At 39.7% G+C, this 25,252-nt stretch overlaps 1 long non-coding RNA gene across 1 annotated transcript; it reads right to left on the minus strand.

The window, feature by feature from the left end:
* Window positions 1–22,440: 22,440 nt before the first annotated feature.
* LOC140247077 (uncharacterized) lies at window positions 22,441–24,857 on the minus strand. The gene is made up of 3 exons (XR_011902589.1): window positions 24,743–24,857; window positions 23,237–23,311; window positions 22,441–22,659 (listed from the first exon to the last, which is right to left on the minus strand). It is a non-coding gene; the product is annotated as an uncharacterized lncRNA (long non-coding RNA).
* Window positions 24,858–25,252: the final 395 nt, after the last annotated feature.

A 25,252-nucleotide genomic window follows, 5' to 3' on the forward strand; every position in this document is an offset into this window, starting at 1 on the left:
TGAGACCCCACCTGGAGTATTGTGTCCAGTTTTGGAGTCCCCAGCACAAGAACGACATTGAACTCTTGGAACAGGTTCAGAGGAGGGACACAAAGATGACCGAAGGGCTGGAGCACCTCCCCTGTGAGGGCAGACCGAGAGAGCTGGGGCTCCAGTACCTGAAGAGGGCCTACAGGAAAGCTGGGGAGGGACTTTTTGTAAGGGTAGGTAATGACAGGATGAGGGAAAATGGTTTTAAAGGAAGAAACTCTTCACTGGGACAGGTTGCCCAGCGAGGTTGTGAATGCCTCCTCCCTGGAAACATCCAAGGCCCGTCTGGATGGGCTTTTGAGCAACCTGGTCCAGAGGGAGATGTCCCTGCCTATAGCAGGGAACTAGATGACCTTAAAGGTCCATTCCAATCCAAAGCATTTGATACATCCAAAGTTTTGATACACTTTCAATGTAAAAGTAGGCTTTCCCTCTCAGGCTGTTCCAGCTGAGCTTTGTCAGGCCATCTTGACAGTTGCAACATGAAAGTAGAAAAATGTCATTTTTTATGCATTCTTTCTTGATCATACTACCTCATCTATATTTTAATCATCTTTAAAATGCTTTTTTTCCCCCTATAAGGATTGTTTTGTGGTGTCTGGGAGCCCCAGATGGACTGCACAAAAGCATGCTTCTATACTGTGGGGTTCCATCCTTTCTGCCACTGGGAGCCTGATGGCAATGGGCTGCCTGACAAATATGTGAGACAAATGTGAAATCTCAGTGACTGCAGGTACTACACGTGTGCCAGGTCACTTTTCAGAAGGAAAATGAGTTCAGGTCCAGCACCTCCAGTTGGGTGATTCTACTTTGTTCCTGTCAAGAACAACTGAAGACTAAGAGGTGGTTCCATAGGATGGAGCTGGGTGAAAATGACCTGTGAATGTGCTGGGTGGGCTCTTTGCATCGCTTGGCACCTGGCAGGGACCCACAGGTACCCTAAAAAAGTCATGGGACAGGGGGAACATGTGGGGTTGTTCTATAGCAGGATGTCCTCAGAGCAGTACCCCCATGCCATTGTGGCTGTCTCCCCAAGTCATCATGGTGGTCAACCTGTGTCACCACAATGGTGACCTCATGATACACGATAAAGTCTCCCTGCACCACCATGGTGGTCACACAGTACCATCATGATGGTGACTCCATGACACATGGGAAGGTCTCCCTGAGCTGTGCCCCATATGGCCTGGGGTTAATACAGAGCTTTATGCTATTCTCTGGGACAGGCAATGCAGTGGAACTTATCCTCTCTTGGGCAGTGCTGGCTATAAATAGATCATGCTGTGGGTAGAGGAAAGGCCCACCACGATGCTAAGGGGACAGAACCTGTATGGAGAACTCTGGCAAGGTAGGCAGCAGCAGCCTCCCTGCCAGGCTGCACCTCTCAAAGCCTCCTCTGTCTTTGCTAGCTCCCTCTGAGCAGTTGCTAGGTAAAAGCAGGTGTGTCAACTGAAGTAGTGGAAATTTCTATTCATCTTATAAATAGTTGAACAGACCGACTTAGTGAAATGTGAAACGAGAAAACATCCCATCTTATCCTTGGAGGGCAGATCGGGATTCAGTCTATAGTGCTGTCATGTCAACTGTGTCAGCGCTGCTGTTCATGATGCCAATGCTCTATAAGTTATTCATGCGAACACAGCAAACAAAGGTTTAGCTTAACTGAGGGATGAACATTCCTCTACCTGCAGCTTTCTCCACAGCAGTTCGCAAAAAAACTCAGAGGTCACTTAATCTGTGATAGAAATAGATCGCACTATCTTTGGGGTCATTATGCTTTGCAAGCATAGTAATATGACTGCAGGCAGCCCTGAGGGCTTCTAGCACAGAGCTCGTGGTAGTAAGAGAAAATGTCATTAAAATCCTAATGCAGCTTGACTGGTTTACTTGATACTTGCTTGGGAAAATTATAAATTTCCCCTATAATTATCTTTATACACAAGGCTAATAGAAGGCTTTTTTCTTCTGCTAACCTCCAGTGTTTCTTGACTGAGTACATTGACCCTTGTTCTCTGGTGTCTTAAAACAGATTCCCATCAGAGATTAATACTCCCTGTGAGACTGTGGAAGCTTTTCAGGTCCTTTTCAGCAACTGAAGATTTTCTGCACTTAAAAAGAATTCACAGACTGAATTTGAATCCAGACATGTGCTTGGTAATATATTAAATGGAGTTTATTGAGTTATTTCAATCACAGTCAATTTTAAAGAAAGGGGGTATCTGTGCTATTTCCTAGAAACAGAGGTGTCTGAGAAAGCTTTTGTACGTATTGAAGAATCAAGTCATCAGAATCATCTACTGGTTAAAGCAGAGGGCTCTGAGTGAAGGTATGTTGCTCTCAATTCTGCTGTGAGCACTTCAGCTGGACTGACAAGCCAATCCTTCCTGCATCTTAGATTATCAGATTGTCATTTGGATGCTGAGAATAGCAAGCACAGCATGTTGTGCTCATGAGATGAAAGGGAATCTAAGTGCAAGATTTTACTTGTTTGTTTGTTTATTTGTTTGTTTGTTTTGTTTTGCTCCCTTTTATTCTTGTTAATTACACAACAGTATTGTGCCAGTCGTGGCTGATCTGAGCTCAGTCATCCACACAGACATAGGGACGCCGTAACAGCCCCAGGTAGCAGTTACTGGCCATTACTGACAGTGATTCCCTGAAACTGAACCACCATTACAACTGATGTGCAAAGCTGAACACATCCATCCAGCTCAAAGCTTCCTGGTGAATGGCAAGGCACTACTCTTGTTGATCCTTGTTCTGCATAGCTGCTTCCAGGAAGGAGTGACTTGTGGCACACTAAAGATGAGTGCTGTGATGAGGAGACAAAGGAGGTATGCAAATGAAAACTGAGCCGCTTAATGTTGGATTATGCCTGTAGTGTATGCCTGTTTTTTTTGTTTTTTTTGTTTTTTTTTTTTTTAATTTTATTTTTGTTTTGTTAGACCTGCATTCACAGAGAAAGCAAAATTTGGCTATGTCATGTTAGCTGTTATTTTTAACCACATTTGCCTTTAATGTGATGGCATAGAGGCAAAAGGAAGAGGAAATCAAAATTAAGACAAGACAGCGCTCAACACAGAGGTGGTACTTTGCCCCTTAACATGCAATGCAGACTGTAAGTGAGCCTCCTTACCTTTCTCGGAGTCAAGTAAATAAGCAGAGCAGTCATATTTAGCAGATGTAGGAACATGAAAGCCTATAGCTACAGCATTAAGGGGGAGGATAAACAATTTGTAAGTACTTGTAAGTGACGATGGCACAGATCTGAGCTGTAGTTCTAATTTACTGCTCTTTGCTTGTCTGCAGCCAGCATATTGCAGGGCCATCATTTTTTGAGCTTTCTGCAGTTTCAGAGCTATGTTGTATGAACAGCACTTGTAGTTCTGAGAGCATACATGAATATCCTCACTAAAGCCAGTGGGATGCTTTGCATAAATACTCACTTTGTGAGTGAGCACACAGCATAGTACTTAGGAGGTAAGCCACTTAGCCACAAAATGTACCAAATGCATAAAAATACAACTACTTTTTCTATAGAGCTACTATAGTTCATTGGCCTCAAAAGTCCTTGTTTTTATCGTGTTGAATGGCTAGCTCCCAAGAGCAGGCATTGCTATTATGGAGTACAATCTGATACAGAATGGCAAACAAGGGTTTGCTTGATGCATATTATCATAAATGAATTCATTATTTTAATACTGCCTTTTCTACTGGTATAATCAAGCACAGTGTTCTTCACTGTGTGGATAAATGGCTGATTTGAACTTTCCACATGAATGTCAATACAGTAGTTCTTAAAGTGTTATGTGGTCTCATTTATTTAGAAGCAAGAAGCTACTTCTTGACAGGATTCCTTATCACCTGAATGGAAGGATAAAGATTTTTTTATAAACTGTGTGCAGATCAAAGGTGCTGTTCGAACTGTACCTAAGTATTTGTGAAGTCTGGGAAATGAATTGTTATGGGAAATGTATTTAACTGTGAGAGAATATATATCTTACAGCAGGAGAAAGGAAATTGTAACTTCCTTAGAACTTCAAAGGGAGGAAACTTTATAATGAAAAACCAATATATGTCTTCACATAACACTTCAGATTTTGTGTCTCCTGCCATTGTGTAACATTGCATCAAAGGATACTTGGGTTATTACTTGAGGGAAGCCAGTGGCAAGGACATCTATGGAAGGAGTGAGAGAAAGAAATGTATCAAAAGGATCTATGATTAGATAAAACGAGCAAGGGATAGAATAAATTTTGTTTCCCTGTATTAAACATTTATTGATGAAGAACAGTCCTAACAAGCTGCTTAGACATGTTGTGTGACATACTGTAAAAAAAAAAAAGTTCATAAATATTCATCTATTACCAGAGTGATACTTTGCACTGCTTTATTGTGCTTGCACGTAGCATAGGATTTGCTTCCCACCACAATTCATGAAAGTTGTTGGACACAGCTTCTTTCAAGCAAATGTTGAAATGTTGATACTTTTGAAAATACTTGATCTATAATAATTCTTAAATACTTAAGATTTCCTGAGAAATACATATATTCACTTGTCAGTTTCTGAGAAGGAACAAGTTACTCAAGGATGTGGCTCATTTGTATATTAGAACTATGAGTACAGTTTTGAATATTCAACACCCACAAAAAACCACTCTGTGCCACAGATTATTAAAAAACTACAATTAGAGCAATTTTGAATACTGAATGAAGACTGCAGCATGTGCATGGGTAATTAGAGTAAAGAAAAAAAGAAGTAATATTCATTTAAGATATCATTTACTAGGGATTGTTTGACAAGTTTTGTTGTTTGCCATCTTTTATTTTCTATTTTACTCCAGCTCATTCACTGGTTATACATTTTGTTGTTAAAGCCATGAACAGCAACTTAAGCTAGATATAGGTACTCAGAAATCACCTAGCAGATACATTCCTAAAATGATTTTTATGTTTGCTTAATGAAAAACAAAGTCATGCAGAAACTGAATAGCACCACATAGTTTGATTTCTGCTTGTGTGTTAACCCTGGACAAATACATAAATCTTATGCACACCTGTGTGAGAGAATCCTTCCCTTTCTACAGATGTTACTTGCTACATGAAAATATAGATTTCACTTATACCTTTAGAGTTGAGTCAGTGAGCAGCAGCAGCACTACTTAACTCCCTGGCTCATGAGAGATGTTACTATTTGAAGGCTTTTTTCTTCATTCCTTCTCTTTGCATGTTACAATATCAGCTTGGCCCGAGGTCATGGAAAAGGAGAGGAAAAGGGACTCCATTTACAGTGTGCAGCAAACTGTGTATCTGTGAGAAGAGGGTGTTTTGACAGCCTAGCTGGCACTCGCTAACATTCAGTCAGTTATCTACCTGCAATTCTCTATATTAAACATGTGCCGCTATAATGCTCCAAAGCTTTAGAGCATATCAGATACCAAGCAGTTTGATTTTACCTTCCATCATTTGACAGGAATCTGCAAGAGGCATCTGTTCAGAACACTTCTCTCTTGAGCTTTTTTGTTTGCAGCCCCTTACCCGCTCACAGGAGAGTCTGTGGTGTTTCCTTAACACCACTTTATGTCTTTTTCTGGACCATGAGAAATTCTCCTTCTGGGGGTCTCAGTTAAGACAGAGCTCTGTTGAAGTTTGTGGCTTAGCATGAGCAGAGAATGGACAGACAAAAACGAGATATGGTGTTTCTGTACAGTTGTTTCCCAACTAGCTTTGACACTTCTGGAAACTAGGACAAGTCAGGCCAGGCACCAATACAGCTCAGAAATGTAATACATTCTCATGAAGCTCCTAGATCTGCTGCTGAGCAGCTGCAAGGGGATCCAGATCAAAGGCAATGAGTATTTGCATGCTGCTGGGGATGGGAAGCCATGCTCCACTGAGAGGCAGCTGTCCATGCTAAAGATTATTCCAGTTTTGAGGAAACTGATTCCTTTGAATTGCTTATATCCTGATGTTATTGTTCCAAATCTTTAGAGGACATATTTAAATCTGAAAACCCTTCTCTGGCGTGCTCTGAAGGAGAAGGAAGTCAAGTACTCAATTCTCTTTTCTGTGCTCACTGATGATGGCACTTTTTTTTGGAAATAGCTGCTTTTTCTGACATCAAACAGGAATTTTATTAAAGAGAGCAGCCCCATTTTTTTTTTTTTTTTGTTTTCTTTCCGATAGCATGAAAATTACATTGTTGTAGACTATACATTAAAAGCCCTTAGCATGTACTCTAAAATAAGAACCTAAGTCTACAGTAGTTACTTATATTTGAAGAAGGACATAACTCAATATGTGTTGTATCAAAGGGTGGCCAAAGTTGTCACTAAGTGAGCCAAATATGTTGCTTTTGGCAAGTATATGTACAAACTGCTGGCCGTATGTAACAATCTATTTCCTGCTATGACCTTGGATAATAGTTCAGATATACCACAGGATGTACTCTTACTGGTGGTCAAATCTGGAGTGTAACTCTGTTCTCAGCACTCAGATTGAAAGCCATCCTTCAACTGTTTATCTCTTACAGCATGGGGCAGGGTAGGTGGTTGTCCAGGGAGAGGAAAGACAGGAGTCTGGGAATAACACTGAGGATGGCACTTGGTAAAAATAGAATTATTTGGTTAGTTTTATTTCTTCTTCTATATTGAGTCATAAAGAATGAAAAAATAATGCCTCAAGGCCACTTCCTGTTGTAATTATTTAACGGTCTGTCATCTCAGGCATTATATGTTTTTCCACTATATCAGGTCTTTTTTTTTAAACAGCTGCACCCTAGGTACTCTGATTCCTCATGAACTCTGTGCTTGGCCTATCTTTCTGGCAGGCATTCAAAGCATTAGAAATTATCAGTACTTCTGGTAACCTGACAAAATTAATGCTGATGTTTGATATCTTTATTGGTTTTGACTTATCACTTCACAAACCATTCCACAGAATAGTGCAAACAATGGGAAATAGCACCAAAGTCTCCTGTTACAAGCACTAGATAAAGAATTTTATGGATAAAATGAACCAAGCTGCAGCTTTATGTTCATCTACCATTTCTTAGGGTAGAGTAAAACTCAACAGTGAACCGTCAGGCAAAGACCTATCAACAACATGACAGAAATGGGTTACTCCTTGTAACAGAAATTCACACTTTTTTGTCCTTGCTGGAATTGACACAATTTGATGAAACACAAGCAGTAGAAAAAAAATCACTAAATAATAAATGGATTATTACAAATAGCATTTTTTACATTCTTGCTGCATGTGTTTCTACATTTGACGTTAGGAAGCACTATCTCTTATACTGGTGATAACAAAGCAATTCTGTAAGAGAATAAATATATCAAAAAGGTAAAATATCCCATACTTAGATTTCCTTCCTGTTATTTTCCTAAATGTTTCTCCCCCCTCCTTTTCAGAAATGCACAATGAGCCTTTAAAAAGTGGAGCTGCTTTCAGAATCGCTATCGTCATCCAGATCAATTTGGAACAACGTCCTGCCTCCCAATCTATTTTAATTTCAATGTACACACTCTACTGGCTGGCTGCCAGCACGGAGCTCAGGAAATGATTAGTACCCGTTTAGTCACAGGCGCATAGACTTCCCTGGGATGGTAGGTTGGAGTTGCTTTAATATCGCCAAACTTACTGCACATTTATCTATTCACTAACGTCACTCAGAGTGATATTTATATGCTGGGTGTAGGAAAGACACATGGAGGGAAAGGACATAACTTACACATTATCTTCAAGTGGGCTGAAGCTATGAATCTTTTTTGCCTGCCCTGAGTTGATAGCCTTCCACCTCAATTAACTGTATATAACATGAATAGAAAATACGGTTGGACTAATCTTGTTTTGAAAGAAGCTTGCCACAGCCAGATACTTCAAATTCCAAACAAATATCTTAGGAAAGAGTTATAATAAATATCTGACATGCTTACTAGATACTGAACATATCTCTCTGTAGTTGTACAGTACAACACAATATGCAAGGAAAATTGTCTGCGTGTATTAATTTGCTTGTTTTCTTAAAAATACATATATATTTTGTATTTTATTTGCTGACTTTTTGGGAAGATTTGTGTGTGTGTGTGTGCTCATCTGGGATATTTACAGAAAAAGGATGAGTATGCTTTTGGGTATTATTAAATATTATATCCTACTGTACAATTACTTGAATATTGGATGTTTTGCAAAAACTGAATCTGAAGTCAGTGTAATACTTTCCAAAGTAGTTTGAATTTTTTTGCTGTTTCTCTTGCTGGCATGCTAGATAGTCCAGTGATGTTAAAAGCATCAGATTTAGCATAACCTTGTATAAAAGCTGGTAACTTGCAATACAGACAACCCCAGTAGCTAGAAGAAGGTTAACAAATAACTCAGTTTTTGTTTTTTTTGTTTTTTTTTTTTTTTCATTTGTGCTCACAACCCTTTGAAAGACCAATTACTTGGTTAAAGAGTGATTATGCAAGGAAAGTCTCTGTAATTAACTCAGAGTCTTGTTAAGTATCTGTTGTTCAATGACAATGTTAAAAACACATTCTTATTTTCACCATTGCTAATCGCAAACAGATATTTTTTATGTGGGAATGACAGTTGTGCCAGATCCTTAGGTGCCCTATCTTTATTAAAAAGGAGATTATTATGAGCCTCTTCTCAGCTTCTCAGCCCTCTAGATCCACATTAGAGCTGGTGATAACAGACTGTTATAGGGTCACCTATTATATGGAGACTAATGATATTTTGCTTCTTTTCTCCATTACAGCACAGTCCTTGTTCATACCCTATGGCAGCCATGCAGATCCTCTTTATAATGTCTCCCCTAGACAGAGAGATTTTATTGAAGGAAAACAAAAAAACATTCGCAGTTGAGGATCATCTCACCAAGAGCTGAGTGAGCTAGAAAGGTGGAGCATTGTTTCTCTGATCAGGTGTCTGTTGGTGAGATTCTTTGCTGATGCGTACACAAACAGGTACAAAAGTTAAAAAAGCAGTTACCAAGTACACAATCTATGCGAAGAACATTTATCTGCTTTTATTTTTGTTGTGCTTTTCAATGGATGCTGTCCTCTAAAAGGTACTGCACAAGGACTGCTCCTCACAGCAGTCCCCCACTGCTCTGGTGAAAGGGAGGGAAAGTGAAGAACAGATATTTCTAGAGCAGAATTCATAAGACTTACTTTAGACAGTATGGCCTGAATCAGTCTAATAGTGCCTGAATCTGTTGAGGAGAGCCCAAGGAGCCTTGTTTGGACATATGCTTCTACATGATAGATGTGTAAAGTCAATGAAATGAGTCCTGTGCCTGTTGAGGGATTCCCTACCCCTGTTACAGGAATAACTCAGGCAACTACTTAACAAAGTAGTGATTTTTTTTTTTTTTTTTTTTTTTTTTTTTTTTTTTTTGTTAAAATGTTTAACTAGATATTTCTGCTAGATGGTAGAGAAGTTTCAGTTTCAATTGTCCTGATATGACCTCACTAAGGTGAGGCTATTTTTGGAAAAGTAGTATTTGGTAACATTATAACTCTGATCTTACTGTGTCCATAAGATGGTTTGGACTACAGATAAGTTCCTAAAGTTCTAACCAATGAATACACATTTCATAAACATTTGTGAATTAAATTAGGAATACAGACAAAATGTCAAGAGAGACCAAAAGCAAAGAAGAACACTAGTAAATATTCATTTTCATGTTTCTGTCAAACCAGAAAAAATAATAAAAAATAAAAAATCAAGTACAGAATTGCCCAGGATGTGACTTTTTTTGAGGAATTTACTTGGTAATAAATATTAATAGATGTTAAATTTACATTTCACTTTCTTCTGAGTAAAATATTTTTTTAGTACTTCATAGTCTGATTTAGAAGAAAGAATCAAACTAGAGTCAGGTGCTTAACTATTTCTAACTCCACATTATTCTTAAGGTCTGCTGATGCTAACTAGTTTCAAGTACCCAAATTCACTTGCCAGAAGCAAAAATAATTTCATCCATTATTTTTTCCCCCTTTTGTGTAAATCAAAGAGTGTGTCTGAACTGAAGGCTTCTCTGGAGGGGGCTGAATATCTTTGCGACCACAGCCATGTCTCAGGACATGAGATGTTCTGTTTGTCAGATCTGATACTGACACCTGGGGGCTACTGCAGCTTGAACCTTAGCTTGTGCCTAAATGTCATGTATGAATAATTGCTAATTAAGTTGAACTTTAAAAATTATTTTGTATTCATGATCATAGGAATAAATGAACACAGGCTTTGTGGAGTGTTTTTATCTCATAATACACAGTCTTTTAGATACTGCATGAAGCTGTACCTTCTGGCTCCCTCACACATCTTTTTTTTTTTTTTTTTGCCTTTTAATGAATAATCACAAGGACACAACATACTGACAAATATTACCATAAATATACCATTAGAGAATAATTAGACAAAAGCAAAGTTCTTGTTTTCTCTGGGAAAGGATATGTATTTTAGGAGTGGAATAGCTGAGATACAATGGGCTTAAAACTCACTCATTTATACAGGGATGTTTGTGTTTTTCTAGTATTGGTCTGTGAGTCATCACATCCTAAATCAAGTAATATGGTTAAATTCCAGGGTTATCTTGTTTTATTTTATTTTTTTCCTTTTCAACGGAGACATGAAAATTTCCTGGAATGCTGTATTCTCCAAGGTCAGCAATATGCAGTTTTCTTTCAGTGATCTCGGAAGGAAAAACATTCCTGGCCTTTAAAAAGATGCATTATCTAATATTGGATCTGCAAAAGAAGCATAATGAAATCTGTGTGCACTACAAAAGTTGTTTTGTCATTGCTATTTAAAGACAAGCTAAGTCAATAATAACATTTTCTTAGATGCATAGGAATGCCTGTGAAATAGAAAACACTATGCAAAACCAGCACTTACAGGAAGAAGACTTCAATTTATACACTGGTCACCAGTGAAGATAACATATATAAAGCTACCCTGGCCTCAAGCCTTTTAGTGTACATCTCTATCCCAAAATGTATAAAAACTTTGTTTTTCTGTTCCTTGCTTATTCTGCTGAGAGAGAGCCTGGAGAGCTTTAGGAAAAGTTGTACAAATAAATAAAGCACAGTAGTATTAATTCTAACTTAAAATAGGATTGCCAGTTCATCTGCTTACTAAATGTCAGAGTAGGTTTTCCATGGACATGTCATTTTTTGAGGGTACTTTTCAAATATGCTTGCAAGAGGAGAATGGTAAGCTTGTGTACTAATAATGTTCCTATAGACTGTTCACTTAAAAATTACGCACATCTGGTGTTTTGGTGATGTGAGCAAAACTTTACTAACACTTAATGCCAAGAATAAATAACTTTCCTGAGGTGTCTGGTTGTTTCTCAGGTATGAATTAAAGAAATAAAAACTAACACTTTCCCCCAATTACTTTTGAGTTTGTAATTAATTCCATATGAGAAGAACTGCATGGTGGATTGGGGTAAAATGTGCTAATAAAAACAACTATAATTTCCTGTCCAGTCACAGTTTTCATTCCCTTATGCACCACTGGACATTCCAGAGGTTGTTACCAGATCTGCAGCCACGTCCCCTGAGGCTTTGGTCTTGACACATCTTTCAAAAGAGGCAAGACAGTAGATGAAGACAAGTAAATCAGTTACACAAAACAAGGTACAACTTCAGAAGGATCACAACCTGTGGGTCTTGTAGATAAGTGTTTTTTACTGGGTACCATGGAAAAAGACATGGATATGGCATTTCCAATGAGGTAATAAATAATTCCTACGGTTTCTTATTTTGGGAATGTTTCTGACTAAATGCTGAGCGTGATTAAAATGCAAATCCTGCTGTATCCCACATTAAAGTTATCTTAAACATTCTCATTGCCTTAATGAAGTTGAAATCAAGCCTGTAGATTGGCACCTCAAAGGAAAATGTGGGCACTACAATACAGTGATGTGGGTGAACCAGTAGGTGTCAGATTGCTGAGTCCATAATGAATAATTATCTCAGCATAATTATGTGTGCTGTATTTCAGACAAGATGTAAAAACTGAGGTCCTTTTGTCTCCTGGTAATTAAAAGCATATCTCTGATGTGATTTCACATTACAAAAGAGTCTCTCTGTTGGAATACATGATCTGCCAGTGGTATCCAAGGTTGGATAAGGAGCTATTATACTAACAAGTAGCATTGGCTATCCTGTATAATTTTTACTTCCAGCCACTCAGATACTCTTTTTTTTTATTATTATTATTCTTTACTTTCAGTTTATGCACATATTTTGTAGAATTAGATTGCATATCTTGGTTTTGTTCACAACAACCATACTTAATTTCCTTTGTAATATAACGGTAGAAAATAAATGTGTCATCATCAGGATTTCTTAGTAAAGCAAGGTAACAAACTTGGTTTTCAAGAAATAATGCAAATTTAAGTACATTATATTCTTTTGAAGAAATGTTAAATGGGAAATGCACACACACACACACACATATATATATTTATATTTTTTTTCTATAGAAATGCTTTCTGATTTATGTTATTACAAAAATGTACATCTCATTTGAAGATGGATTGCAATTTCTGTAAGTTATGGTAGATTTTTGGAAATTGCTCCTTGGCCTAGCCTTGAAGATACTATAGGAAATTGGATGTAGGTTGCTAATTTCTCCTGCTCTATCCAACTTTTTAATCATAGTCTCTTGGATTTGATAGGTGCCAATACAATTATTTTGAGTGGAAGGATCACAAGAGAGCAAATGTCCAAGAGGTATAACTGTTACCACTTTTATACATGTGACCCAGAAAAAACAGTTACAGCATACTTTTGTGAAGATCATTTAGTTTGTTTAATGAAATCTGGACTTCTAACCTGTGACCCAGAGGCAAAGTAGCCTTTTTGCACAGAGAAAAAAACACTTTGTTCAATTACTTTATAACCACAACAGTAATGGCTGATTTGGTCTACCCATGGTCTACATCTATGCTACCTCAAAATGTGAATTTGAGATGAATATATACATTTCTTTGGTAAAACTGAAGGAGAAAGGAACAGAATATATGAAACTTCTAAATTTGATATCAGTTGCAGAGTCTGAAATTTGAGACGGAATCTGTCTGATCTCTGTATCTTCATCCTTGAGACAAGAATAAAGAGGAGAGGACCCCTCTAATCATTCAACATCTGGGAAGAAAGAGTGAAGAAGAATGGCTTGACCATTAAAATGGTAATTATGAGATGAGAAGAAAAACACTAATGACTGAAATTGTAGGAAAAAAATAGTGTCATACTTAAATTCAGACAACAAAATCACACAAGACTCATAGCATGGTGCATTTGCTTTGTAACACTAATTAAGGAGGCTGTGTTAAGCAAAACAAATGATTTCTCTTGGCTGAAGCTTGACTGATCAATGGTGAGTGCAATTTTGTGCTTATCAAGACCTTCAAATTCATCACGATAGCCCCGTCTTTGGTTAAATATTTTGATTAGGAAGGAAACTGAGGAACATCCTGCAAATGTCTTGAACTGTTTGGAAAATGACAAATTTTGTATATTCAGGTTCTGATCCCACTACCTTGGTGTAAGCACTGAATAATGAGATAAGAAATTATAACTTTATTATATTTCAGAGCGTCTCCTGGGCTGATAGAACAGTGGAATCAGGTCTGGCAGCAGGTGCAGACTGCAGTGAGCTACCCCAGGGGCTCAGGTGTACTGATTGAGTTGCCAGACCTAGTCTTGCCATCAGACATCGTCGAAATTAAGGGATGTGTCATGCGCTCAGAAAGGCATGGAATAAGGCAGTTCTCAAGCAGGAGGCAGAGGTGTTTTTTTTCTCTTGAGTTTGCCAAGTGCATTTACACATGGAGTTCTTGGCCGCCACTTGGACAGACTTCCCTCGGAAACATTTTCCATCTGTCATACTCACATGAAAAAGAAACCCTGGAGATTCCACCCCCATTTCTGAAGTGAAGCCTCTCTGTGTCTCTCAGAGCTTTCACAGAGCCCTTTATTAAAGAGATAAGGGGGAGAGCAAAAAAAAGGCAGACAAGGTACTTTCAGATTTGGAGCTGTGGCCGGCTGGATCACAAATGCCTAGGATGGCAAGGAGAAAGAGATTCAGTTTCACCTTGACTCCTTGTTTCATCCACGAGCAATCCTCCCTTTATCTGCAGCACTCTAAGCTCTAGCAGCTGCTCCATCCAGGCCTACTAAGAATTAAGAGTCTCCTTATCTGTGGAGGACAGTCAGACAAAGTACAGCCAGAAATTCTTGACATTGCCTTCTACTATACTTAGAACTGCATGTAAAATACCAGTCACCTTCTTTACAAAACTAGCAGAAAGTTCTCTTTTAATATGTGCCCTAACAACATCTTATCTTTTAATACTATTACTAGCACACTTTTACAGTAAAATGACTGAAAAAATAATCACTGAAAAAGTACCCTGAGAGTATTGGCCATCCTAAGCCTAATCAGTAATGACTCGGGGGAAATATAAAGGCCTATTACGTCCTCTTTCTTCTGAATAGTGATTAGCTCAAAATAAACCTCTGTCTTTCCCCGTGGTTGTGATTTTCAGAAGATAAACTTTGTTACAAGACTTTGCAATCTGTAGAAGACCTCGACAGAAAGCACCGAAAACTGGGACATTAGATGGCAAGAAAGCCAATTGGCTTAGGGGTTGTGTTTTTGGTTTTTTATTTTGAACAAATGGGGTATTTCTTTATTAGAATTTCCTTGATTTAAATCCGTACTTTACATGCCATGTGAAAAGAAGCTGTACATTCAGAAAAATTGGACAGAAAGTCCTATGTAAAACTTTGGCTGCTGTTCCTATCATTGATAGGGAAAGTCTGAAATTTCTATAGTATTTCATTTGTATTCTGGGAACGTTTAAAATTATCTTTAAGAATATTAGGAACAAGCCTCTCTCTTATTTTTCTGAATGTTTCTTTTGCTTTCCCCATTCCATACAAGCCCCTGCCTTTAAGGCACTGAAAGCAATGGGCAAGCACATTTTCCACGTGGGTGTTGGGACTACCACACATGAGCTGAGCTTCTCCAGCTCTCCTACGTGACACTGCTCAGTGTGCCAGGCTGTGGTGGGGCTGACAAGGCTTCACGGTGACTCACTGCAACAGGAGGCACGGTAAGCTGGTGCACTGACAAAAATGCAGGTTTATCAAGGGTAAAGAAAACAAGTTATTCAGGGAGAAATGATCCATAACTACCTGCTATTAAAGCCTTTAAGAATTACTAGCACAAGAAGAATGGAAATGCATAAGAAATTTAACTTTCTGGTTTGTTCTCAGAACAAGAGTGAGTCAGGCCAAAATTATCTTGGTATCCAAAGCACACAAGAGCTGAATATGCTTTTCGGTAGGCCTCGTGAAGGTGTTTGTATGGAATTGAATGCCATTATTGATTCATCCTATACTGGGGGAAAAAAAAAGAAGGGGGATAGAGCCAACAAGGAGGCATCCATGTGAAAATTTCATTTTGTTTGAGAAGACAGAAGGTAGAATATGAGTTGGAAAAATTCCTTTGAGAGCTCCCCCTCATGTGTCCAAAAAATGAATACATATCTGATGATACCACTGTTAATAAAAAACATACAAGCATGTATATTTGCAAGTACTCTCAGCTTACCCAAACCACCCCTGTTTCAGAGCTCATCATGGTCTACTTCAATGGATACCTTTTCAAGTCTTTCTGTACAATTCTTGCTTCCCTCTGTTATCCAGTATCTGTGCTTCACCAAGAGAAGGAGGCTTCAGTTCAGTTTTGGTTTGCAGCGACAAGGGAAAGGGCAGCACCAAATGGCAAAAAACAAGATGAATCTTGCAATGCCTTCTGATCTCCACAGGCTGCTGCTTGCCAGCAGTAACCCTGAGCAGAGAGCAGATAAGCAGCTATATATCGCCAGTCTCTCCTCCCCTGCAACCATCTTTGTCTTGCCAGCTGTCCTAGCACCACAGGAAGATATTTCTTGTTCCTGGGCCTGTGGAAAGGAAGGGATGAGGGAAGGAAGAAGAGGCTGTTGCCAGGTTGTGGGGGCAGAGTAATTCTGCCAGATGATTGCCCTGCTGAGCCCAGCCCATCTCTGGGGAAGCCCTTGGCCACTGTCAAATGCGGGTAATTAGATGGGATGTGTCATCCTGAATGTGCCTGATGGACAAATTGCAATGGCGCTTGCCTATCTATTGTAACACAGCAACTGATAGATTCCTGTTGATCTCTTAGAACTCTGGGCAGAGCAGGTTGAGACGCAGAAATTCATCTGTATGTACACAGGCACTTAAGTATGTAAAAGGTTGATACCGTCTTGCTCTGGGTGCCAGAAGAATTTATTACAGTCACCATGCAGTGGTTACGTCATGTTTATATTCTAATACCCTGCTTTTAATGTCTAATAACATTCAGAAACTTTTCTCTGTTCCAAATGCAGTTTCCACCCAAATGTAATTTTATTTGGAAAGTTTGAACAAGAATGGTTCTGATTTTTATTTCATTTTTATTTACTTTGAATTTGAGGATGATGGGAAAATCAAATTGCTTTTAAGTAAAAAACTAATAATTCTGTTCTATGCTTTAGTCATGGTCTGATGAGAAAAGGATTAGAGTCAGACTAAATCCACCTACTTTGTGTGCATGGGGGAGAGGCACCAGCAGCCTTTCATCAGAACAGCTCTGACCTCTGTACATTACAACTTCATTTGTATACATAAACTGAGTCAGGACAAAAAGTATATCTGCCAAGAAGAATGAAAGGTGTGAGATCAATATGAGAAAGCAGAGGGGATGTGGGTGAAGAAAAAAAAATGTGATGTGCTGTAACTAGGGATGTTCTCTGAAAAAGGTAGGAAGAGAGGACAGAAAGGTGAGTTAATCATATATCTAATCCAAAAGACATTACTATATTTTAGTTGTTTCTCCTTCTTCTCACCATTTCTGGTAGTTAGGTTGCCTCTGGGAAGACCCTTGGTATCATTTCTCAAGTTTATTTTTTCCCTATCAGTGTCTTTTTGTCACCTCATGGCTAGTGCTTTTATGTGCCCTGACTAAACTCCTTGCAGAGCTTCTCTATAGGCCACAGGGATGTTACGCAATCAGGTATTTTCTCTAGGTCGCCAGCATCACCCACACTGACAAATCCACCAGGGAGCAGAGAAAGGCATTTTGTTTAACCTTTCTCTCTTTTGCAAAGTGTTTCTTGGAATGTGAACGCTTATTTTTTATTCTTACAGCAAACAGGGCAGATAACAATCTGTGATGCTGCACAGTCTTTAGTGAGCACAGAAGAGGCTGTATGAGACACTTCAGTGCTTTTTGCTTGTGCTCTGTGAGTGCCATTTCCTGTTGGTGTGCTGGTTTCTACCTGGCACTGCAGATGTGGCTCAGCAATGTGTCTGATCTCACCCTGCGCTGTGCAATGCCTCCTGCTGCTGCTGACTCGACTTCAGTAATGGCTCATATCAAACTCTTTTTGTACATTTTCTCACTTGTATACATAGGTTTCCCACTGTGTATGAGTGTTGTGTCATAGTTGGAATGACAGGATTTGTTCCTCAAACGTGTTTCTCTCTTCTCTTTCAGCTCCATGTGACCAGAGTCAGCCATGTGCTTTCTGCACTGACTTTTCTAACTTAGCCTTCACTGATTCACTGTGGTCTGTGTGTCACACAAACCTTCCAGCTGCCATTCGCAACATCATATTTGGGGTGGAGGACTGTGTTAATGACTTTGCCTTATGTCTGTACCCACCACCAGCAGATATTTTCTCTACTTCCCTAGCAAATCACTTACACACTGTAATTAACTGGGAGCCTATGAAGAGCTGCACCATTGTGAAATGTATTTCTGAAAGTAAATGAATCTAATTCTTAAGTCCTACATCGTATCACTGTCTCTGATGTAGAAAGAAGAAAGTTACGTTCTTTCTGTCTTTGGAAGTTGTTATTTCCAGAGGCTTAATGAGACATTTCATTTCTTTTAAAAATTATTTTTGCCAATATTTCACGGTTTCAGAATATGAAATAAATCTAGTGATCAAGCAACAGAAATTGGGATGTATGATGTATGTATGGATACTCCAAATATTTGCAGTTGAGCACATGGGAAGAAAGAAACAGCATCACCTAACAGACTTTTCAGATAGCTTTTTATCTGTGTATATCCAGAGTGCCTTTTGTCTCTGCTGCTTACTTATACAGTCAGTTGTATGCCTTACTGTGAAAAGGAACTTGTCATCTGAAATCCTGAAATGAAAGGCAAGGCAAGAGGTAGCTGCAGTGATCCTGACTTGGAGGCCGTTGTATCTCAAGGGCTGAAGGCTCCACAGTACAGTTACCCTTAGCAGGCACAGACCCTAGGATGCTGCTCACACAGTGGGGCTCTCAGACCAGTGTTGTGCTGCACTAACCTGGTGGCTGCAGGGCAAACCCAGGTGGCTGCTTGTGGTGGAGGAGCTGCAGGCAGCTTTCATGCAGAGCCAGCACTTACACCTCCTGCATGGCCTTGCCTATCTCTGACAGCACTAGAAGAACTTTCTGTCTCACAGTAAAAGTGATGAATATGGCTGTTTTCTTCTAAGAAAAGCCTGCAATAGCTTGCATGACTGAAAGGGTGGAATTTCTATAGACTGAGTTTGCACGGCATTACTGAAGATGGACTGGAGCCTATTTCATGCTGCACCATCTGGAGTTCCCACCGTCTAAATAGATGTCAGACCTTTTTTACTATCCTCTCCGTACAGTATTGGCTGTAACACATTTTTTTATGTGACACCTTAGGCAGTCTGAATGCCTTTCTTACTGGGATTATAACAGACTGGCACCTCCTGGTGCAAGACATTAGTACAATGCAGATTCACCATACAGCCCTCTCTGTGCAGGAAGAGGACTTTTGATACAAGTGTTTATTGATGAGCCTAAAACATATCTCAATTTTAACAGATCCCTTTGTATCAAATCTAGAAACAGCAAATTTAGGAGAGGTTGCTACCTTAGGAAACCAGGAAAGAAATGACAAGTAGTTGAATGGAAAAGGTTGAAAACCTCGATGATCCTTATGGTTCCCTTCTAGTTCTGGATAATCTACAGATGATGGGGGAAAATATCAGACTGTGGCAGATAATCTCCTTATAGGTTGTAAAGGAAATGCAGAAAACACATGAACTATTATTGTCCAATCTCAGGGTGAACCCTTTATTTGTGATTTTACCTTTCAAGAAAGAGTTACTAATGGTTAATAATAATCATGGCTAACAGACTGGAAGATACTCAGGTTTTTGCTAATGTTGATGACCAAAAAGAAAAAAATCCTTAGAAATATCAAATTACTTGAAGATCCATTGGCAAGGAAATAGGAAGTTTCTGATGCACTTGAGACACCCTCAGTGTATCTTGGACTCCGGTAAGGAGCTCTGCATCTGAAGACACTGAGGACTAGAAACTTGCAATGCAGTTTGCTTCAGAACATAAAGTGATCTTTATTTACAGCAAACATTAACATGGAGGGATAAAGAGTGCAAAAAAATTTTCACTCTATATTTTCTGATCATCATAAATGATGGGGGAAATTTGGCTTGAACAGAATATGGGATCTGTTCACATTAAAGTGCTGGGGTGATTCATTTGATGAGTGTGCCCCATCTGCTTAGAAGAGTTTGTAAAACTGAAGAAACTGATTTGCAAAGATCAAAGATTTGAAGATGACACATTTGTATGAAACCAACTATATAATATAAGAACTGGAGATCTGGTAACAGTCTGTTGTTGATGTTTGATGGCTACAGATACAGTGTCCTATTGCAGCCATCACTGAGTCTCAGCTAGGTGCTGTACCTGTGGAACATCAAATTGGGCACTCACAACTTACCATGAAAAGCAAAGTGTGCAGGCGAGAGATGTGAAAATCAGCTGTAATATGGCCTGTCTCAGCATCAGGAACAGGAAACAAACAGCTAAGAGGGTAGCTGTGCTGACAGAGGTATGACTCATGTGGTTCAGCATAGCTCAGGAATGATTATCAGTGATCTGACTAACAATTCGTCATAGGAGAGGATCAGAAGTCTTTGCCAATGAGATTACACACAGCAGTAGCGAAGCATCTTCGTTGTTACACAGTGGCTTGTGTTTCAAGAAATAGAATATCTTGAGTTGGAAGGGACCCATAAGGATGACTTTTTGGATTCGGTGTGTCTGGAGGTGTTAAGAATAGGATATCAATTTTTGCTTGGTTTACCTCTCCAGAAAGGAATCACAGAATCACAGACTCACAGAATGGCCTGGGTTGGAAGGGACCTCAAGGATCATGAATCTCCCATAGGCAGGGCCACCAACTTCATGTTTAATACTAGACCAGGAGGCCCAGGGCCCCATCCAACCTGGCCTTGAACACCCCCATGGGGCATCCACAACCTCTCTGGGCAGCCTGTGCCAGCACCTCACCACTCTCATAGTAAAGAACTTCCCCCTGACAACCAACCTAAATCTTCCTTCCTTCAATTTAAAACCATTTCCCCTGGCCCTGCTATTATCTACCCTTTCAAAGAGTTGACTCCCCTCCTGTTTATAGGCTGCCTTTAGGTACTGAAAGGCTGCAATGAGGTCACCCCACAGCCTTCTTTTACCCAGGCTGAACAAGCCCAGCCCCTTCAGCCTGTCAAAGGAACACATGATGAAGGAGCACACAAATCCATTAGGGAAAATGTCTGCCTCTGAGATCACTGAACTGACTGAAAAGGACTGCTCTTGGAAACACCAACTGGAGATCAGCCGGTGCTGACAGCATGTGACAGCTTCTCCAAGTATGAGATGGAGCAGCCACACATGCATAAAAAACCTGACAGTTAGAGTTACATTACAGAGTCATTATTGGCCTTCCGCCATCCTTTTTGTTTTTCTTCACTGGATTATTTTAGGACACCAGGAACCTGTCTAAGCACCTCTCTGTAGCTTAGTGCCCTGGCAATCCTAACATTTCAGGAGGTAAGAGCATTTGGTGTGTCCCTGACAGAAAGTCTTAACTGATGCTGAAAAGACAATGGGAATATCCAGCACTCAGAAGAGAAAAGCAGAGGGAAAACCTTCCTACAGTACTCCTTCTACTGTTCCTTTACATACCTAGCTTGTCTGTTATGGATCCAAAAGATTATTAGAGCCTGCTCTTTTGCAGTCTGTGAATTCCCTAGAAATGAGAAAGGTCAGTAAAAAACAAATCTCAGTGGCTGGAAATTTCAGTGGGAGAAAATTTAGAAATATTTTGGTAAATTCCACGTATCCTAAATAGTTTTTTTGCGTTGGTCATACAGAGAAATTTGCAAAAAAGAAAGAGCTGCCACCTGAACCCAATTCACTGCAGTACATATCTGCCCCATGGATAGGTTGGCCTAAACCAGGGACCTGTGACCACTGGTAATACAGATGCATATTTGAAAGGTGACTTTGAGGCTGCATTTAAGGTCTGAGTATGTATACTACTTAAGAATATCATATAAAGGGATGGGCATTTGTATTCCTAGGTGTTAAAGTAGTAAATGCTTATTAAAGCTGTCTGGAAGGAAAGAGTTGCAAGGCTCAATACAGTGCAAACAAGTATGACCAGTTTAAAGTTCTGGGTGGTTTTGTGTTGTCACACTGTCTTTTAAATTACAACCTGCCTGAATGTGCTGGTGTTAGTACTTGTGTTATCACATTAAACCTATAAATCCTTGTTCATGAGTATTAGAGTATCCTTCAGTAGATAAGCTGCTTAATTTTCCTTTATGATACAGTGCCATACTTCACAAGCCTACAAGACCAGGTATGTATGTCAGTTACTCCGAAAGTAATGCCTCCCATTTATTTCCATGAAAACTACAACGGATATAAATAACACAGTAAAACTATTTGGTAGAACAAATTCGCAGCCATAAAAAATATTTTTTCAACACAGTCATCACCACTAGCTGTGCATTTTCACCATCAGTGAACAAAAACCTGCATAACATGATTATAAAAGTCTACATCAGTGGATGCACTGACCCACTGTTGCTGTTGATACTGCTGAAACACACCACCCACTACATCACTGAGTTCACATCCCCCGTTTGGTCTCCATAAATGCCCAGCAAGTATTGATGAATGTCAATGGATGCAATTTTTTTTCTGCATGGAGGAGTTTAATGACATATTTGCTTAATATGCACTTTCATGTCAGACACCAGTTTGCCAGACTGCTTCTCTGCTGCCATCTGTCACATGGCAAAAAAATCCATATTAGTGAAAGGTTCAGCCTCTACTGCCATACCACCAACATCTGACTCTGACTTCGTGGACCAACAGGATATTATTTCTTTTTCATTCCTTTTCTTGAATCTTTCACTGATAGACAAGAGAAATTCCTAGTAAACAGAGGAGCGCAGCATCTGGCTTCAGAAGCAGAGGCTTCAGAACGGTCAAAAACTCAGCTTTCTTTTTCAAAGGAGTTATAGCGGCGATCAGGACAAACACAAATCCTGCAGAATCATGAAAGTGTGGTCACCCTGTGCACAGCAACAGTGAGCCAGACAAAACTTGCCTCATGGTGCCGGAGCCAGCAACAGCTTGCAGGTCTGTGGGAAGGGTTCTGGAGATGGATGCCAGCAACAAGTAATTACTTCTGGAAATAAAAGAGGGGCATGAAAAGGGACATAATATATTAGAAGACTGCCTGAAGTCCTAAGCATGATTGGGTTCATTTTGAGGATCTAGCTAGGGTATTTCACTGAGTTATTTTCTCTGTTATCACTTTGAGAAAAACAAGAGGAATGACTCAATGCTCCAGCATCTTGCATGTGTCTTAGTCATTGTCAATCACAAAAAAGTTACAGTCTGGTTCTCATGTTGAATTGAAACACTTCCTGAGAGAATGGGCACACTTGATGCAATGCTGAGTCACTCTCAGCTGCTTACCATTATTAGGTATTCAGCATTGCTAAATTGATACAATTAATTCTCCTGAAGTCCCATAAAAGCCTCTTTATCCTCCTGAGAGTACTATTTCTTTTCTTTTTATTAGGGTAGTCAGAGTGCTGCTAAAACAAAGACAAGCCAGCTTTTTCTCTTGCTTTTATATTTGAGAGTCTTTTTCTTTTTCCACTCTCACTTTTGATGGCTTATTTGTAAATCACTGCGTCTTTCAGATTATGAATCTGTAGAACATCATGCTTGTAGATATAAAGGGAAAAAACACTCACATTAGCCTTCACGTCCTGAGAAATTCACAGAAAAATAGTCACTGGAGAAGCTGGCCTCCATAAACCAAAGGGTCCCTTAAACAAAAATTGAGTTGGAATACTTGCAGTGTATTACTGAGGCAGATATTACTGTTGAACAGATCACATAGAAATAACCCAGAAGGCTTTCTATTTAGCATTTTGTTCTTTTGTTCACTAGACCAACAGCAAGCTTTCAAATTTTTCTATCATTTCCTACCGCCAGCTTGCACACACTAATATTTCTTTTTTTTTTCCCTTTCCTTTCCTTTCCTTTCCTTTCCTTTCCTTTCCTTTCCTTTCCTTTCCTTTCCTTTCCTTTCCTTTCCTTCCCTTCCCTTCCCTTCCCTTCCCTTCCCTTCCCTTCCCTTCCCTTCCCTTCCCTTCCCTTCCCTTCCCTTCCCTTCCCTTCCCTTCCCTTCCCTTCCCTTCCCTTCCCTTCCCTTCCCTTCCCTTCCCTTCCCTTCCCTTCCCTTCCCTTCCCTTCCCTTCCCTTCCCTTCCCTTCCCTTCCCTTCCCTTCCCTTCCCTTCCCTTCCCTTCCCTTCCCTTCCCTTCCCTTCCCTTCCCTTCCCTTCCCTTCCCTTCCCTTCCCTTCCCTTCCCTTCCCTTCCCTTCCCTTCCCTTCCCTTCCCTTCCCTTCCCTTCCCTTCCCTTCCCTTCCCTTCCCTTCCCTTCCCTTCCCTTCCCTTTCCTTTCCTTTCCTTTCCTTTCCTTTCCTTTCCTTTCCTTTCCTTTCCTTTCCTTTCCTTTCCTACATTCTCTTTGTCATTTTTGGATATGGATGGTTTAGAGATATAAAAGGACAGCTTGACAAAAGCTGTATCTGAAGATAACTCCTAACCAACCCTCAGAAGGAAAGCACAGTCACTGTGGGTGCTCTCCCCAGCCAAGGAAACTGCATGAGCCTTGATCCTGGAGTTCCAAGACACAGTGACTCTGTTAACAGCAGAAAGTGTATTTCAGAAAGGAACACTGTGGCTCGCCTCTTAGATCTGCTCTAGCTTATCTATCTCAGCTGCCAGTCTAATTTACTGGGAGTAACTGATTTCAGGGGAGGCAGATCCCCAAATGGGGCTGGCCTTGTTGGCTAAGCCATCAGATAGTGGGCATATGTGTTCAGCACAGTGTGGGAATCGCAGCTGGTAAAGGTCCACCTGAGGAGGTTTATTGAGGGAACATGTATTATATTTTGCACTTCCTGAACAATCTTTCATGAAAATACAACATTGTATTTCAAGCTGAAGGGGAAGAACTTTCCTGCTTCCCTGAAAGAACAACTCCTATGTAACCATGGAAAACTATTGCACAGTCTTTACTTAACAGGGCAGAAAATCTGCACTCTCTCCTGGTGCATATCACAGGAACGAATAAAAAGTAGTCCTGTATTTCAGAAGCTTCTAACAACAATAAATGAAGAGGTTTTCTAGATTTTATGTTCCCTAACAGAGAGCTTTCATAATATTCCCAAAAGAGAAAGGAACATTACCTCTGTTAACTTCAAAAGCTTCTCTTTTCTTGAAATGTCACCTTCCCTTCCTCTCTCAGTTCATTCACTTTCTTCAGTTCACTTCCTTGACCTTCATTTCTGTATCTCGAGACCTGCAAATTTCCAATTCCAAGATAAGAGAAAGATTCAAGCTATGACACTATGACTGATAAGAGGGAATTAAGCTTTTCTTATGGATGACATAGAGTCTGTTTTTGAGAGTCACTGCCTGTGTAGAAGCTTGAGTCAATGCAGACCGAAGGCATCAGTGGTTCCAAGAAATGGGGTAATGTGTTTTGGAAAAGGGATCCCAGAGGAATACTGGATTTCTCGTCTGTAGATTGCCACTGTCTGTTCAGAACAACAAAGAAGGAAACAGCATCACATCACCAATCATTTTGACTGGGGCTTCTCCCCCACACCCTTTTTTCTGTCTAATGCTGTGCCAAGATCACAGCCTAAATATTATCACAATCTTTGTTTATATGGGACTTTCCCTGTGTGAGTTCA

The sequence above is a fragment of the Excalfactoria chinensis genome, chromosome 1, assembly GCF_039878825.1.
Source record: "Excalfactoria chinensis isolate bCotChi1 chromosome 1, bCotChi1.hap2, whole genome shotgun sequence".
Lineage (NCBI taxonomy): Eukaryota > Metazoa > Chordata > Aves > Galliformes > Phasianidae > Excalfactoria > Excalfactoria chinensis.